This window comes from Talpa occidentalis, unplaced genomic scaffold, assembly GCF_014898055.3.
Source record: "Talpa occidentalis isolate TD23 unplaced genomic scaffold, MPIMG_talOcc4v2.1 talOcc4.3, whole genome shotgun sequence".
Lineage (NCBI taxonomy): Eukaryota > Metazoa > Chordata > Mammalia > Eulipotyphla > Talpidae > Talpa > Talpa occidentalis.
The window spans coordinates 144,219,266-144,232,991 of NW_023603184.1; the positions used below are offsets into that span (position 1 = coordinate 144,219,266).

The window sequence follows — 13,726 nt, forward strand, 5'->3', positions numbered from 1 at the left end:
TCACTTACTGGGAAGGGCATCCTACTTTCTAGTAAGTTCAGCTTATGGAAAATGCCCAGCTCCCCTTGAAGGGATATTTTCTGTCCATGAGCTCTTGAGTTTTGATTTTATCGTGACTGATTTTTTAAAAATGTTTTCAAAGCTGCGGGCTGTGTCGTTAGTACCATCTTCACCACATTCTGGACTGTTCTGGACGTTCTGAGAAAATGGGCGTGTTTGTTCTCCGTCGCCCTTAGACCGAGCCCTTCTGCATAAGAGCTGAAAGGGGCTTCTTTGTGCCTCGCTCCAGCAGGTGCTGAAACCCGGGTGGTGGGCCGCGCCGTGGACGCTAGGGGGCGGTGTGTGTTCAAACGTCAACCTGGGGCGAGGGCTGGGTGGAGGGGGTGGAATTCCACCTCCTCCAGGAATTTTTGGCTTAACTCCCAGACCTAAAAGGGATTAATAAAATGTGTTTGGGAGGGGCAGGATTGGCCCCGAAACCTGATTAAAGAGGCTGGATATGAATATCAAGACAGAGTGTGGAGACAGCCTGTCCGGAGCTTAGAGGAATTCTTTTCCGAGGTTTCAGCACCAAGGGGTGGTGTGCAGCATCGGGCGAGCGCTGCTGTCATCAGACCGGCCTCTGTCCGGCTGCCCAGCAATGAAGTGGACATTCAGACCCAGAACGGAGAGAATCAGTGGCTGCCTTGGTCTCGGATCACAAAAACTTTGTTCTGGGAAAGAGCATCATTCATTCAAGGACAGTTTCTTTTTTTTAAAGATTTATTTATTTATGCCTAGGAGAGCTGGGGTACAGGCCAGAGAGGATTCACCAGAGACAGAGTGGGGAGCAGAACAGGCAGACTGACTGAAGTCCACTGCTGAGGGGAGCACAGGGAGACAGGAGAGGTCTGCTGCGCCATGTGGGTCACCTCCCTGGCAGGCCAGGGATCAAACTCATGCTGCAGAGGCTGCAGATTGCTTCATAGTGTGGTGCTTAACCCCTTGCGCCACCAGGGAGGCCCCCATTCAAGGACAGTTTCATGTGCACTTGCTATTAACCTCAGGTACGTGAGTCTAAATTTCTTTTCTCTCCAGCCAGCCTGGAGGGACACTGTCTATGTGTTACCTGTCCTGATTCTGAAAAAGAAGGCGTCTCCTGTTTTGAGAGGCCACCTGGCCCCGGTTGCCGTGTCTGGAGGGAGAGGAGTGACTGCACCAGAGTTTACACGAGGAAAGGGGGTGATGTGTAGTCTGTGCCATAGAGAGTCTCGGGCAAGGCCTGGTGTTTGGGTCTATGCAACAACGCGACCAGTGTGCCCCCTCTCCCACGGGGCCTCCTCTCCTCGGCTCAGTCAGGAGCTCTGTCTCCTCCACATCCCACCTGCTGTCGTCCTTGTGAGGAAGACAAAGTCTTCCTCAGATCCCTGCCTGAGGCGCTACGTTTTATCTCATTACCAGCTTTTTCGTATTCTAGAAACAGCTTTGTCATTAGCTTTTAAAAAATTGGAATTCAATCTGGGCCTCCCTGGTGGCACAGGGGGTTAAGACGCAACCTATGAAGCTATCTGCAGCCACTGAAGCACAGGTTCAATCCCCAGCCAGGGAGCTACCCACAAGGCTCATCAGACCTCTCCTGTCTCGCCCGCTGCTCCCCTCTGCAGTGTGTTTCAGCCAGTCTGCCTGCTCTGTTCCCCACTCTGTCTCTGGTGAATCTTCTCACCCCCCTCACCTCTCCCCAGTTCTTGATACGTGAATAAATAAATCTTTAAACAAAAATAAATTAAAAATTGGGATTCAATCAAATGAAGAGCAGAGAGACTCTGTTAACCGAACAGATACCCCACCCCACTCCCACACGCACACACAAATCCCCCTTAGCTGTAAATCCAGGAACCCTCCCTCTGGAAAGGGCCTCAGGTGACAGCCAATAGCTCCTTATCTCTTTTCGGCCAGGGCAGCACTTTAAAGGTGGGGATATATTATTGATAGAATGTGGCTTGCCTTCCAGAAGAGGTCAAAGGGCACAGCAAAAATAGCATTTGGGCTGTGATCTGATATGTAAGCCCCGGTACTTCTGTCAAACAGTCCACTGAACGCTCCCCTCCCTCCTCAGGAGACTGGCTGTCTGGCCTGTTATTCCTGTCACATCACCCCTTCTTGCCACTCACTGGCACCATGGCCTTGACAGATCTTCCTGGGCGTGGGGAGCCTGCGTACAGTGAGACATGCACCCTGAAAGCCTAGGCCCAGCTCCTCACAAATGTGGGACTCTGAGATTTTGTGTCAGTCACCTCAGAGGAGGTGAGAAAAGACTCTACAAGTTGTTGGATGAGGATGGAAACTGGATGCAATGCTTAAACTGCTCTGATTCATTAAATACATTGACAAGAGGCAAAATACAACTCTGAACAGGTTTCGCTTCTTACACTCTCATTTGGTGAATAGTCCAAGTTCTGTCAGACACGTATTTCTCTGTCAGCGCCCTGGATCTTGCCAGGAGTCTTCATTCTACCCATCAGGCATAATCTGAAGACTTTGTCCTGTCAGGAAAAGTTTAATTCATCATTTTCCTCAGGCCTTGAAAGAATTTCTAACTTTGATGGTTACAAAATAATGCAAATGTAAAGTAAAAAAAATACATTTTAAAAAGTATTATTTATTTTTGAATAGGAAATACATACACATGGTTCAAAATTTAAAAGTTTACAAGGAATAATACAGGGGGAGGGCCTCCACATTCCCAGCCCCTGTTTCCTGCACACCTGGTTCTCCTCATCAGAAGCAACCTGGTACCAGGTCTTCTGTCCTCTTAGAGATGGTCCCAGGATTGGTTAGCAGAGATACTCGTCATATGTCTTTGGAGAGTAACTTCTTTCTAAATTCAGATGAGCCTTGGAGGCAATATACTAAGATACATTAATATATACTAAGTTTATTCAATTAAAGCATTGATTCAGTTAGAGCCCTGATGCTAGACCACAGAATTTGGTTTCTATTCAATTGCTCAAACAGAAATGCAACTGAATGTGTAATCAGTCTGGAAACATTTCGCGTACTCTGGAGTCTGATATGGTGTGTTTCTTGTTCCCTAATGTCTAGATCATCATTCCTTACATTCCTTACTCAGTTTTTTTTTTTTTAAGATTTATTTATTTATGAATACAAGAACTAGGGTACAGACCACAGGTGCAGGGTGGGGGTGAGAGGATTCACCAGAGACAGAGTGGGGAACAGAACAGGCAAATCTACTGAAACACACTGCTGAGGGGAGCAGCAGGTGAGTCAGGAGAGGTCTGCTGTGCCATGTGGGTAGCTCCCTGGCTGGGGATGGAACTCGTGCTGCAGAGGCTGCAGACACCTTCACAGTGCTGTGCTTAACCCCTTGCTCCACCAGGGAGGCCCTCCTTACAGTTCTTAGTTGTTTCCCTTTGAGATGAAAAGAGGGACTCAAACCTTGAGATCAAGGAACAGAGTTTTTTAAGGTGAGGTCTTTTATAACAAACCCCAAAGGAGCTGATTGAGGACTCAACTGGCTCCACTCCAAGAGGGGACACTTGGGCACTGGGGGCAAGTTGGGAGCTGCAGGCACTGACCTGGGTAGGTCTAGGTAGACACACTTGTCATGTTAATACGGTGGCTAGATCTCAAAGTAACAGGCCTCCCTGGGCCAGAAGATGGCCAGCGGCCTAGTTAGCTCTTAGCTGTGGGTCCTTGCCGAGCACAGGAAGTCAATCGTTGCTCTTTTTACTTGTCCTGCTCCAACTCCCCCCACCCCAGGGACAGCTCTCAAGGCCCAAGAGTGGGTTGAGTTCATCTTTTTTATTCTTCTATAGCATCGAGAAGCGAACCCTGTCCACCCCTCTGAATGCTGAGGGAAATGAGGAAATGAGCAAAATCACATTTCTTCTAGAGCACACCCTCATTTTATTGGCGTGTCCTTTAAAGTTCTTTACCTTAACCTGGACTCAAGGATACCTGGTCACTTGATTGCTTCTGTTTGACTTTTAGGAGCTTGAGAAGAGTCTGGTTTCCTTGCTAAGAGATTTGCTTCAGGAATACCACATGCTTATCTGCTGTCAAACATCCCTTGCCAGCCCCATGTGTGTGCCCCCGGCTGTGCGGGGACTGTGAGAATTGGTGACTACTAGGTCACCAGTCAAATGTTTCTAAAATATCTGTTTCCTAAATCTTATTGTATCAACACCCTCACGATTTTCTCAGCTGTGTCTGGCTCAGTTGTTTAGACTGAAATGCTTTATTTATAGGTTGACAGCTCTGGGTTCCCTCAGGCAGCCAAATGTGTCTGTGCTGCCAAAGGACCTGCCCCTTGATGCTGCAGATGTAGCTGAGCAGGACTCAGGGCACAGGAGGCGCTGACTTGGCTTGGGGTTTCTTGATGTCACTGCTGCATCTGCGTTCTGCATTCTTCCCGGAAGCCTTGTTTCTCTCTTCCTCATTCCCTTCCATGAATACACAAGAGGAGGCGTGTGGAGCCAACTCAGGAGGAAGTACTGAGGCAAAGATGTTAGGGTTTTTGAACTTTATTCAAGTTCAACATTCTAAGGCAGTTACTCAACCGAGCCATCCCTGCTCTTTAAGGAGAAAGACCAGAGTGGAAATACAAGCAGCTGTGCCCAGGGCACTGTCAGCCTTGCTGTCTTCCTAGAACCCGGGTAATCCTTGAGGTTTCCCGGTAGAGTCCTGAAGTTCTCGTTATTCCATTCTGGCTGCGTTTTGACTCATTCAGTTTTCTGTTCACAGGCAAGCCAAGGCAGAACATGCCTGCCAAGTCCTACCTCAAACCCACAAAAAAAGAGACCTAGGATTTCTTGGAGTTTTCTTTTACTCTGTTGTCTCCAAGCAGAAGTTCCATTATTCAGAGCATTTCTCGGCGCTGATCTAGTTTGCACATCAACTCTGAGGCAATTCAGTAACCAAGCCCCAAGACCAGATGGTGAACCCCAGCGGGTGGTGTGAGCTCTAACTGTAATGCCCACCCCTTATTTTTGTTGGCACTGCTCTACCCCCACCCCCAGACAGAAAGGATTTGGCTTTCTCCCTGGTAACCACCTGAGTGGGATTCTCTCTATAGGGGAGCAGCGAGAAGAATGATGTTTGTGGATCCCCCTTTCCATTCAGGCGTCTGCTTCTAATCACGCTATTGAGGGGGTGCTTTCCCTGACCCCCACAGTTAACACTCACTATCAATCTCTGTGCTCTCACCTGGCTTTGTCTTTACTGCCTGGCACCCTCTCCAGAATAGGAGCCCCCTGCTCTCCCAGGTGGAGTTTGCCTAATTCACTCACTGCTGTAGCCCCAGTGCCTGTGACATTTGTGGGACACGGAAAATATTTGTGAAATGAAAAAGGAGCCTCTATGAATGCCAGCCCCTGTCCACATGCTGTACATTTAACACACAGGTAAGTGGTAACCTGGCCCTTCTGCAGGCGAGGAAACTGAGGAATAATGAGGATAAGCAACGGCAAGCTCTGGCTTATAGATGGAGATTGAAATCACCTTGGAAGAAACTATGCAGCAAGAAGGGGAGGGAGACTCACCTGAGCTTTAAGGTCATTGAACACTTAATTGCTGGGAAGCCAATGAGGTGACAGCAGAGAAGCAGGAAAGGGCTGTCATGGAGAAGGGGAAGGAATCCACGGCCTCCCTGGAGCCCAGGAAGAAAACCCAGTGGGAAGGCACCTGAGTGGGATTCATTTTGATGGAGGCCAAGAAGCTGAGGTCAGAGGCCTTTTGAGCAGGACGGCGGGGATCAGTGAGAGCTGGCGGAGGCCTGGGCCGGAGGGAGGGCTGCAGGAGCAGAGAGCTGTGGGCCCCAGACTGGGTGCGCAGGCCAAGTCTAGCTGAGACCTGGTTCTGGAAAACTTCTTGGGAACACATGCCTGCACACTGACCCGCTCCCCGCTCTGGCTGAATCATGCCCCAGCCCTCAGCACACACAGTTCATAGACGCAAGTCCTAACCCCCAGTATCTCAGAATGTGACGGCATTTGGGGAGGGGGCCTTTAAAACAACAGTTACGTCAAATGAGTTCACCAGGGTGAGCCCCGATCCAACACAACTGGTGTCCTTGTAAGAAGGTGTCAGGACACAGCACAGAGGGGAGAGCACGGAACACCACACAGCAAAGGTGGCGTCTGCAGGCCAGAAGCAGAGGCCCCAGGAGATGCCAGCCCTGCTCACCCCCGGGTGTTGGACTTCCAGCCTCCTGAACGCTGAGAAAATAAGGTCAGTGGTTCAAGCTCCATCATGGTACCTTAATTGGCAGTCCTGGGAGTGAATCTGTCTACATGACTGGCTGGTTTTGCACCAAGACACTTGACCAGAGTTGAGTGATTGTGGGGGGAGCTACAAGGTGGCCAAGCAGAAAGTGTTGAGAGTCAGGCGAGCCAGCCCTTTCCAGGAAATCTTTGCTGGTTGTTTCTAGGATGCACAGCCCCGACATTCCGGGGCCAGCTCTTGACCCCCAGAGGCCCTGGGGAAGCCCATACCCGCCTCCTTCCTGCCAGGAACGTGGAAGGGTGAAGTCAGCATGGTGCTCCTCATTCTCTCAGTTCGTGCCTGGTCCTGTGGGCAGTTGCAGGAAATGCTGAGTCATAAATAATTCTTACATTCATGCCAAGGCGGCCGGAAGGAAAATGTCAGTAAGAAATGGTATTTTGAATAAGTGCAAATTTCCTCATTCGGTCAATTTTTAAGACTTATTTCTCGTGACAATTCTTCCTTCGTTTGTGTTAGGGCGGGATGTTGAATGTGGAAGAAGCTTAACTGCAGGGGACATTTGGTCCAGATAGACATACAGTATCAAAGCAAACATGCTCTCCAGGCAAGATGGACCTGAGCAAATTGAGCAAACTCTGGGTCCTGTTTTCAAAGATTGACCCTCCTCTGTTTACATCACCCAACTCAATTACAGCTCTGTGACAGTCTCTGCTGGAGCTTATAACCTAAGACGCCAGGGAGTTTCTTTGCCCACAAAAGGCTCCTTAACATAAGGTTATCCTTTGGGGGATGACACAGTCTTTTCTCAACCTCCTTCCCAGGAAGACCCAGTGGATGCCCAGGCCAGTGTCCACAGCCCAGGCGGGTGGGGGGAGGAACAGGAGCAGCCAGGTGCAAGAGCCGCCACTCTCCTCTGGAAGCACACAGGGGCCAGGAGGAAACAGGCCGCTGTTCCCAGACCTGCTTTCCTCATGAACAGCTGGAAAGCCAGATTTGATCTGAAATTTCCCGATTTCTAAACTTCATCACCGAATTAAAATGAAAAGATCAACACTTAGGCCAGATCTTCTTGTTCATGGCCTGGATCCAATCACGGGCCCCCAGGCTGGGGCTCCCGGCCCAGTCAGGTGGCCCTGCCAAGTTGAAGGTCACACTAGGCTGAAACTTGTGTCTCATCAGGATGCAGTTCAAAACCTCACCTCAGTGAGTGGTATCCACGCGTGTGGCTTTGCGACTGCTCTGACCCGCCCAGGCTCACACCCAATTTTGCTCTTCCCTTTATTTCTGGATGCTGAAGTTCTTGGGGTGCTGTAAGCCACTGCTGCGGAAGAGGCTGGCCTCTACCCCATGTGTCCCTAGCCAGGAGCCAGGCTGAGGTGGGCCAGCAGGTGGCAAGAGACTAGATTTTTCTGTCATCCTGACAATGTTTTCCAAACCTGGAGTTAGGTTTCCTGGCTCCATTCCTGCTGCTTTTCACATGGGAGTTGCCAGAAGACGGGCTACTGAAAATATGAGCTTGGCCGTCCATCTCTGCCATTTGCTTCCAACCTTTTGTCCATGAAATGTCTCCACTCACTCTTGAGTCTCCATTTGCTTTTCTCATGTGCTCATTTATTCACTCAACAAACATCCATCCAGCAAATGTATGTGCCAGACACTACAGTAGATGCAGGGGGTAGGAGCAACCAAGACAAATGGGGCTCATCTGAAGGGACTCTGCCACTGAAGGTCCATGGGGACAGGGGTTCTGGATGTTCCAGAACTGAGCCTCAGTGTGTCTGCTGACCACCCTCCTATATACATAAACTTCTTCCTTGTCATCCGTTCCCAGATATTGGGAGGGTGGAGATGGACAACACACACAAAATTGAGAGGGAAACCACATGATTCCTTAACGAGAAAAATTCATCATGGTTTAAGCCAAGCCATGATTTCAGCAAAGACATTATTTTTAATTTAATTTTTATTTTTCAGTAGATTTTAATTTTTAGAGCAGTTTAGCTTCATAGCAAAATTGAATGAAAGGTGCAAAGAACACCCCAATATAGACATAGCCTCCCCCACTGTCATAATTCTGCCCCAGAGCAGGACATTCGTCACAGCGATGCACGTACATGGATCATCACTGTGACCTAAGGTCCATCGTTTACACTGGGGTTCACTCTGAGTGTTGTATACCTTATGCTCTTGATATATGCAAAGTGGCGTGTAGCCACCATCATTGTATCATATAGAATAGTCTCACCGCCCTCCTAGTGCTTGAGGCTCTGCCTGTTGACTTTTTTTTCAAACCTTGAAATGTTTGGAGCAGTTTCAGTGAAATGTTTGTGACCCATGTGAAGGATGACTGGATCATTTTAGGCAGCAAACTAGTTGGCATCACATCAGAGTTTAGGAGGAAGCTGCTGAGATTTGTATACAAGAACATAGAAGATCTTCCCCAAAAAGGTTCTTCAGATTATTCATCAGCATCAGAGGAAAGGAGCAGCCAGGGATAGTTCTTTTCTTAAAGATTTATTTACTTATGCACACAAGAAGGGGGTGCAGGCCAGAGGTGTGGGGGGTGGTGAGAGGATTCACCAGAGACAGAGTGGGGAACAGAACCGGCAGACTGACTGAAACACACTGCTGAGGGGAGCAGAGGGCGAGACAGAAGAGGTCTGTTGCACCATGTGGGTCACCAACCTGGCCGGTGATAGAACTCAAGCCACTGTGGCTGCCTATAGCTTGATAGCACTGAGACTTTAACCCCTGCACCACCAGGGAGGCCTAGGGATAGTTCTTTCAAGAAAAATGGTCCTTGCTTGGAATTTGAGTTGAAAGTCTTTGTGAAAAGGAGCAGCTACCTCAATGGAGCAGATTTTTTGGAGAGGTGAGCATTTTCAGTGCAAACTCTGTGGGACTTTTAATCTAAGAAACCTTACGAAGACAAACCTCCTACAAGAAATATTGACAAAACTGCCTTTTTATTAAATATTTGTACACATTCTTACTGTTTATCAGTGTATCCACTTATATTTTATACTATTGCCAAAATAAATGTTTGTCTATCCACAGCTTGAATGGGCGCACAGCACTAGGATAGGTAGTAAAGACTCGACTTCAAGCAGTCCATGGGTGATCAACGTTCAGAAACCAAGTAAGTCTAAAATTTGGTGTCATTGTTACTTGAACCCCTACTTGGCCCAGCCAGAAAAATGGAGGTGCGCCAATGGCCTGGGAGGAAAAGACCTTATGTCAAATTAAAAGAATAGTCTAGTTCAGCATGTTATGTGAGCCCAGGCACTCTGGGTGGGGTACATTTAAGAAGACAGAGCCCAGAAGAGGGGGAGCTGCTCCTTGGAGGGAAGGGTCAGGCTAGCTCCCTGGGTACTGGCTTGGAGACATGGGCAGTATGACCTCTGCACCAAGACATTCCTGCTTCCCTGAGACACATCTCAGGGGACCCCTCCCCGCAAAGATGTCAGAAGGAAAAGGAGCCAAGAAATGGGGCCGGGAACCTGCAGTGATGTGGGGAAGAAGGGAAACTGAGGCAGTGAAATGCTGCATCAATAGTCACCTATTTTGTATCCAGACAGTCACTAAGCTGCCTTCTTTCAACTCCAGACCCACCCTCTGCACTCACTGTTTTGGGGCTCCTGGACCGGGTTCTGCAAACCTCATTTTGGCTCTGGAGTTGGGTCTCCAACCCCCTCCCCATAAGGCTCTGCCCACTCGGGGATGCCAGAGGGACACTACTGGAGGGACACAGACAAGGTCCTTTCCAACCGCTTCCTGCTCTGTGAGCGGCACTGGTGACATCTCTGAAGCAGCAACTTCCTGCCTGAGTCAGACCCTGAACCCCTTTTGTTTTCAACACTTACAGACCTGGTCTCACCAGAGACATCAGTACCAGCCGCTGGCACCTCCTTTGGGGCTTTTCCTGCAAGCGTCCAAATTTTCATCATGGCAGCCTCTTCTCTCTCTTCCCCCAGCTGTAGGGGGAGAGCGGCTTCCTATAGTTGTTACTTCTGCCATAATCTAGTGCTATCCTGCTGCTGTTTCTGTTATCTAGTCAACAAAGTTGCATTTGGTTAACAAGTTCTGTTCTGCTCAACTATCTCCTGATTGGTCTCCCCTTGGTACACATAGAGTTTGCTGTGTTTATGTGGCTCATCCATCAATTGTGCCATGTGTGAGTTCCAGCGTGAGTTCCCAGTGTGTGCCACTTGCTGGGGATGCAGCAATAAGTGAGTCAGAGAAGCTCTTGCACTCAGAGGGAGGAGGACAATGAACAAGCCTATGGAATCTCTCAACCCACCTCCACTTAGCAGACGCAGAGATTTTAACTCTTCATCCCCACTGTGGTTAATGCTCCTGTAGCTTCAATTAATTGATAATATTGAAATGGCCAGTGCTTTCCAGGTCATTGTGAAACCCACAGGCTGATGTCTCTGCCAGACTCATGGCAGTGCTCCTAGATGCTGTGTCCCCACCCGCAGGGACTGACATTGATCAAAATCAGTTGACTTTACTCTCCATCCTGTGGGCGCGCTTTGTACCATAGTCCCCTTTCTGCAAATTTCCCCTGTCTGTGATCTCAATTTCCGGGGTCTACTGTGTGCAGACCATACTGCACATGATCTGCTGTGGTTGGAAAATATTACCTAAATAACATATAGCTGGGGGTGGGGGGCGGGGTGAGGAGAGAAATGGGAAGAGGGTGGGAGGGGGAGAATGTATTATAGTATATTGTTATAATTGTTCTATTATCCATTATTGTTGTTCATCTTTTTTTTAAGATTTATTTTTTTATTTTTTATTTATTTATACAAGCACTGGGTACAGTCAGAAGCGCAGGAGGGTGAGAGAATTCACCAGAGCCAGAGCGGGGAGCAGAGCAGGCAGAAGGACCAAAGTACACTGCTGAGGGGAGCAGCGGGCGGCAGGAGAGGTCTGCGCGCCATGTGGGACCCTCCTCTGGTGGCCGGGGAGCAGCCGGGGATTGAACCGGTGCTGCAGAGGCTGCGGGCAGCTTTGCAACCCAGTGCTCAACCGCTGCGCCACCAGGGGAGGCCCCTGTTGTTCATCTTTTACTGTGCCCGGTTTATAAATTAACTTTGTTATAGGTGTATATGCATAGAGGAAAATATAGTATCTCCATTGGCTTCAGTAGTATTTCAGTAGGATTGGATTAAGTGGTTTCAGGTGTCCCTTGGGGGTCCTGGGATGTGTGGCCCACAGATAAGGGGGGGAACTACTATATTTATACTTCTGATTACACTGTTTAGTAAAATAGTATGTAAACCAATAAAATGCAAGTGCTAAAAGGATGAGCAGCCTTTCATCAAAAAATTTAAAAAATTATAAATCTATATTACATGAAAGTTACTAGCAGAAGTGATACAAATAGACATTATGTGCCTGGGCAGGACATTTCATCTCTGTGCTTTCTCTCTAAAAACCCTTATGATCAGTTTAATCATCAGAAAAACACAGGCTAAGGGAAGACTAATACTAATACCTAGACAGCGTGTCTCAAGACTGCCAAAGTCGCGAAGAACAAGGAAAGCTGTGGAACTGCCATAGAACAGAGCAGACTATGGGCCATGGGCACTGAATGCAACATGGCACCTTGGATTGGATGTCTTGGGTCAGGAAGAGACCATGGAAAAAGGGGTAAGACCAATTAAAGCCTGGAGTTTAGATAATAATAATGTACCACCATTGCTTTCTTTTTTTAAAAAAAGATTTATTGGGCTTCCCCGGTGGCGCAGCGGTTGAGCGCTGGGTTGCGAAGCTGCTCGCGGCCTCTGCGGCGCCAGTTCGATCCCTGGCTGCTCCCCGGCCACCGGAGGAGGGTCCCGCATGGCGCGCAGACCTCTCCTGCCGCCCGCTGCTCCCCTCAGCAGTGTACTTCGGTCCTTCTGCCTGCTCTGCTCCCCGCTCTGGCTCTGGTGAATTCTCTCACCCTCCCATGCTTCTGACTGTACCCAGTGCATGTATAAACAAAAAACAAACAAACAAATAAATAAATAAAAACATGCCTCTATAAAATAAATAAATAAAATTTAAAAAAAAAAAAAAATAAAAATAAAAAAAAGATTTATTTATTTATACATACAAGAACTGGGGTACAGGTCAGAGGTGCCAGGGATGGGAGGATTCACCAGAGACAGAGTGGGGAACAGAGCAGGCAGATTGACTGAAATACACTGCTGAGGGGAGCAGAGGGCAAGTCATGAGAGGTCTGCAGCACCATGTGGGCAGCTCCCTGGCTGGGGATCAAACTTGTGCTGCAGCGACTGTGGATAGCTTCAAAGGTTGTGGCTTAACCCCTGTGCCACCAGGGAGGCCCCCAGCATTGCTTTCTTAGTTTGGGCACATGTGGATGTTAATGACTAGGAGAACTGGTGAGGGGTGTTCAAGAACTCTCTGCATTATCTTTTCAACTTATCTGCAATCTAAAATTACTCCAAAATAAAATGTTTGTTTAAAAGAATCTAAATTATAGGCTTTGGAAGATTTGATAATGGTGGGTTGCTTCTAAACAATGCTGTTAAATTAGGCGTGGGCAAGACCTAATTGTAAAAGATAAGGGAAAAAAAGCTTAGTCTTGCTTTCCAAATTTCCTTAGGCTCACACTCCACTTTAAAAAAGTGAAAGCAGAAATTATAAATGATGCTTTATAGCTACAGTTTACGCTAGAAAGATGATGCTGAACCCCACAACAACTTCTTACTGAGGATGATGTTTTTGCTTCTGGCTTAAAACCAAGGCAACTGAATGTGCCTGTGTTTAGATTTTTCACAAAATATTTAACATACCTATTATGTCACTTTTTATGATTCCTCAACGTTAGTGTCTGATTTTTTACCAACTTACCAACTGCTGATCTTAATGGCATGACAAAAGATGACATCTGTTAAAAACTAAAACAAGAGGATGGAACAGCACTCACACACACACACACACACACACACACACACACACACACACACACACGGTGTTACTGGAGAGTGACAAGGTAGGGGTGAGCCGGCTTTTGGGGCAAGTCAGGAAAACTCTGAGGAAGTGACATTTGAGTTGAGGTCAGAATATGATTTACAGAATTTTGGTTGTCAGTTTAATGAGGGAGAAAGTCACGTAAACAAATAAATGCAGCCTCGTCAAGAGATGGATGTGCTGACAGGGAGCAGCGGGACCCCGGGGAGGGAGTTTATTTCTAACTGGGGATGTCAGAAGAGGCGTTGTCATCTCTGAGGCTGCCACACAGCTGTGCTTTGAAAGAGAAGAAGGCGTTTCCGGCAGATGGGGGAGGGAGGGAGCCGTGGCTGCAGGCAGTGGGAGCCATATTAAGAAGCCCGAGGAGATGTGGAGAAGCTTGCTCTGCTGAGGAGCTGGCGATTGTTTTGATGGAAGAGTAACAGTGGCAGAGGCACATTTTTGCAGAGGGCTTCAATTGTGATTTAGTCTCCAGCTTAAAGGTGACCCAGGACCAATAGCAACAGCACTGCCCTGTGTT

General features: G+C 48.1%; 1 long non-coding RNA gene across 5 annotated transcripts in view; it reads left to right on the forward strand.

Annotated features, from left to right (window-relative positions):
• Positions 1 to 13,726, forward strand: part of LOC119256272 (uncharacterized) — a 28,870-nt gene that overhangs the window by 2,552 nt on the left and 12,592 nt on the right. For 2 of the 5 annotated variants that reach the window (XR_008553672.1, XR_008553673.1), the window contains exons 2-4: positions 4,744 to 6,228; positions 9,280 to 9,361; positions 11,679 to 11,880. This is a non-coding gene — a long non-coding RNA (uncharacterized LOC119256272). The remainder of the gene's footprint in view (positions 1 to 4,743; positions 6,229 to 9,279; positions 9,362 to 11,678; positions 11,881 to 13,726) is intronic. The other 3 variants (XR_005127679.2, XR_005127680.2, XR_008553674.1) reach the window with 3 other exon arrangements.